Source organism: Bidens hawaiensis, unplaced genomic scaffold (genome assembly GCF_021521415.1).
Source record: "Bidens hawaiensis isolate Kalapana, Puna unplaced genomic scaffold, B.hawaiensis_p1.1 tig00113312_1, whole genome shotgun sequence".
NCBI lineage: Eukaryota > Viridiplantae > Streptophyta > Magnoliopsida > Asterales > Asteraceae > Bidens > Bidens hawaiensis.
Window position 1 is genome coordinate 1 of NW_027504794.1, and position 5,000 is coordinate 5,000.

General features: G+C 36.5%; 1 non-coding gene across 1 annotated transcript; it reads left to right on the top strand.

Annotated features, from left to right (window-relative positions):
* The first annotated feature begins 4,863 nt into the window (after positions 1–4,863).
* LOC143608249 (5S ribosomal RNA) lies at positions 4,864–4,982 on the top strand. Its single transcript, XR_013149202.1, has one exon. It is a non-coding gene; the product is annotated as a 5S ribosomal RNA (ribosomal RNA).
* Positions 4,983–5,000: the final 18 nt, after the last annotated feature.

A 5,000-nucleotide genomic window follows, 5' to 3' on the forward strand; every position in this document is an offset into this window, starting at 1 on the left:
TGTATGTAACAAAATACTTATATATAATAATGCATGAATCTTAAAACCAACCTTTTATTTTCCATTGTTTAGTTAGTAATTATTGTGTTTATTATTTTAGCTTGTGAGATTCGATCGTTCGGTTTTATATAACGCGCTTTCGTTTCATTTGGTAAGTTTGTCATCCCAATTCAAAGGTGAGTTTCTCACACCCCCTTTTTTTTACCTTTTTAACTATTTTGGGGGTAGCATATATATCCTATCAACTTTACACTTTCGTTTAATCATTATTACAAACTAAAATTCGTTACGTGGACTTGTGTGTTTATTTGCTTACTTGCTCAAAGATTACGTGCTCATGGTTTCCTCATTAAGTATGATCATACGCCCCCTATGCACTCAGGACCTCGATGTTATGAGTGGAATAAGGACCCCCGATCCGAGACATTTGGTTGTTACCGAATTAGTTGACTTTATTTTATATATATGCTACAGGTACTTACATTAGAGGATGAAATGGCGAAAGACATAGAAGTTAGGATTATTTAAAGAATAAACAAGAAGATGTGTTTTATTGTTTTTCCTTTATATTTCTCTTATTGAACAACTTGTGTACTTGGGATTTGAATGAGTTAATGACATTATTGTCACTTAATAGTGTCACATGTGTTTTGGGCAATCTGTACGTCACACCCGGGCGTATTCCGCTAAAGCCGGGGTGTTACAACTGTTACCCGCAATTGTACTCTCTTATCCCCAATTAGACACTGTTACCCCCCTAATTGGACTCTGTTATACCCCAATGGAATCTGTAATCCCTAATCGGATAACAAATGACTTATTTTTTAAAGAATCGGTGGTTGGATTAGGGTTAGTTAAATGGTTAAAAGGCCATGTTCTTAATTAATGGATCAATTTATTTTGGAATTAGATTTGGTTAAATACTTAAATCCAACTCCTAATTAGAGAATTATAAGAACTTCTATTTTTGTTATAATTTTTTTAAAATTCTATTTTTTTTTAAATGTTAGCTAATATTCTTATGTATTTATAAGAGTAACATTATGAAGTTAACATATACAAATTGTAAAAAGATAGGGACATATTTAGAAGAAATCGTATTAAGTATATATGAATGGATCTCTTAAGATCGTGGACCATAGAATAGATACAAGTAATAGCCTTTTAACATTAATAATTATGTCTAAATATTCCGTTCGAATAAGTTCCACGAATATAAGTGAAATATAACTTCTGGTGAACCCATACTTATTTCTTAAGCCAAGTAATGTTTAGGGCATCTAACACATGATTTAAAATCACAATAAATGAGATTATGAAATATCACCCTCATCAACCATGTCATGATTTCTCATGAAATTTGGTTTTAATGTGTGAATTTATAGGTCTTATTTGTCTTTTGTTAAATTTTAATTGCATGATAACAAAAGTTGTGAAAGTATATAGTATCATCTAGTTCTATTTTATAAATATTTCAATTCAGATATTGAAAACAAATAATAAGAGATTGACATTATGTAGGCTATGCAAACCTCATAATTGTCATAATGTAGCTTAAGTATTGATACTAAATTTTGATTAATCTCTAGAATATTTAAGATATCATAAAGCGTAATTAGAAGACAATTTATCATGGTTCTAATAACCTTAACATTTAAATTTGTCACTAACACTCATGTTAGTTATTTGTTGATTTCGGGTAAACATATAGAACTAGACTCAACCAATCATGTGTTAATAGGAATATTAGGATTAGCAGACTTAAATATCACTAATATACAACTATCAATTTTAGCCTGTTGTTATTTTGAATTATGGATAGTCTTGTTGATTATGCTTAATCTAATGACATATTTTTGCAATGAGACTTCTCCTTAGAGAACTTAGAGCTGGAAGTAATAATTGTATTTTGTCTAAATATTCCAGTACCATACATTTCTTTTCTTGTACATATGTTGCTGATCAACACACTCATTTTTCTTAAAGGCACCAAATTATAAGATTAAAAATGAAAAATTTAGTATGTAATGTACTATAAAATTGTACTTATTTTCATGTGTGAACCCTTAATTTTATGGGTCATGGAATTGTACATTATGATGTATTCAGGGATAGCATTTAACCTTATCGTTAGAATTTAGAAGGAATGCATGCATCTTATGAGTTATTTTGATTAGGTTTATGAAAAACTAAATCAAGAATAACTCTAGTGGTAACATTTATTTAAATAAGTTCTTGATTATCATTATCATAAGAGACATTTTGATTGACTCATCCCATTTGTTATGGTCTAGTTTTCAATAGAATGATTGTTATTAGAAAGAGAAGTAGGATAGTCATAAATCATATCATGTCTTAATGGATAATTAAAACTGAACCGAGAAAAGCTAAATGTGAAGACCGAAATCATGCCCGAGATGCAAAAAAAACCGTGAATATAGTGCAACATATTTGTTAACCACGACCAAAAAAGATGCTGCTGACCCATATCAGCAAGAGCTGGTAAAAATGTTAAGAATGGACACTCATACTAAGAATGGACACTCATAATATGTAGCACTATATAAGACACGGTATGCGGCTGAACTGGTTGTAAGTTTAGTTTGCAAGGAGCAGAAGAATGCTAATGAAGTTTAGTTTTAGAATAAAGTAGATAGAATGTGAATATAAGAAGAGCTGTTGAAAGCAAGGTTACCAGTTAGCAACAGTAACTAAGTGGAGTGGTAAATAGAAACATGTTGTTACAGCCCCCTTTAACGCTCGTTAATTAGCTACGGGTAGTAATTACAACCTCCTTAAGGAGTTTACACGATTATTAATTACCTGATTAGTTACACGATTATTAAAATTCGTTTTATGCATAACATGCTTGACATGCAAAAATATGGTGAATATAATGGTAATACATATTTGTTAACCACGATCCAAAAACATGCTTAACATTCGTGAGGACAGTTTAATTAGTTTGTGACAAGTTTGGACATTCTGAGGGTGTCTACAGAAACATATTACCAGGGTGTTAACTTCTTTATGCATGCTGCCAATTTGGTAAGAATGTCACAAAACTTTGAAAGCTCATAACTCTTCGCACAGGCCTCGGATCGAGATGATTCTTTTTTTAAAGTCGCTTGTTTTTTCGAGCTCTACAAGCTGGCAAACTGCCGAAGGCGGTTTGTCCAGAATTTTTTTTCTAATTTCGCCTCCTTCACCTTCAATTTGTCAAGTATGTGTCAATTTTGACCTTTTTCGTCACTTTGACCGACCATAACTTGCTATAGAAAACTCCGATCGATGTGTTTTTCAATTTGCAGCCCTTACGAGATGTAGACTTGCGAAACCCCTAATGTAATTTAAGATATTCATCATTAACTTTCATTATATGTAGGGGTTGTTAATTTATTCTAATAATACTCATGTAGATTAGTTGGCTTTGTATTCCATCTTAAAACTTTTATTTTTGAGAGGACAATGTAGATTAGTTGGCTTTGTATTCCATCTTAAAACTTTTATTTTTGAGAGGTCCTGAGTTCAATTCTCCAACACTAGCATTTTAGTTCTTTATTTTTTTTGTAGATTAGCAACTTTTATTTTCCAACACTTTTATAACTTCTAATCAAAGTTAACGGTCGGAATCATAATTTTTGAAAACCCTACCAAACGAGGTCGGATTGACATGAAATTTGGCGTGGGGCATCGGGACATTGAAATATGAGTTTCCCAAAAAAAAAATTTTGGTTTTCGGGTCGGGACGGGCCGCTTGGTGGGCCCGGTTGGTCCGTAAGGCCTTTGGTGGGGGCAAGGTGTCCAAACGGGGTTGGATCGACACGAGGCTCTGTGAGGGTACTCGTGACCATGAGATATGACTGTCCAAGAGAAATGAACCCCCTTTCGTGTCGTGAAGGGCCCGCGGGCCGGGCTTGGTGGGCCCGTGGGCCTGTTTTGGGCAACTCCGCTTTAATGACACGAGGCGTTGCGTCCGGGACATGAGAGGAAACTTTATGAGCGGTTTATGGGGTCGGGGTTGGTAACCTCATGTTTTCGGGTCAACACGTTGACCGTGTCGTGCTCGGGCCCTCGACGTCACCACAAGTTTCACGAAAATGGGACTTGTAGCGGGGAAGCATTATCATGGGTATAGGTGGTGTGTTATGGAATCGTTAGTCGGTCACGATCGTTAGTCAGTCATGTGTTTAAAACGTAGATCCGTGTCGTGCTCGGACCCGAATGAGGACCGGGCTCGCTCGACATCAACGTTCCAGGTTTTTTTACAGAATGGGTCGACGTTAACGGGTATGGAATCATGACATCATGTCTTCGGGTTAACCCGAAGCCGATGGACCGTAACAGGTTTGTCGAACAGCGTGCTAACCTTACCGGGCAGCGGGCCAGGTTTGCCGGGCAACGTGGATACTTTACCGGGCAACGCCGACATTTTATCGGGTAACGTGCTAACCTTACCGGGCAACGTGCCCAGGTTACCGGCAACGTGCCGTGCATTTATCGGGTAACGTGCCAGGTTTACCGGCCAGCTTTGGTTTTGCAAGTCATTGTGGCCAGGTTATCGGGCGACGTGACTTGCGAACATGAGAGGAAACTTTATGACCAGCTTATCGGGTAAAGTGCCAGGATTACAGGCCAGTTTGCTAAATGTCATGTGGTGATTGTATAAAACAATATAATCATGGTGGATATACACATTCATAGCATTGCAGCTACTTGTGCCTCGTATCCACAGAACTTCACAGTTAAGCGTGCTTCGTCTAGAGTAGTACTAGGATGGGTGACCCCACTGGGAAGTCTTGATTCTTTTATTTTTTTACCTTTTGGGAAATGTATAAATGAATAAGCTAATGCTTCTATTTCGGTTGCGATCATACCAGCACTAATGCACCGGATCCCATCAGAACTCCGCAGTTAAGCGTGCTTGGGCGAGAGTAGTACTAGGATGGGTGACCCCCTGGGAAGTCCTCGTGTTGCAACCCTTTTTTTTGATACTTTTA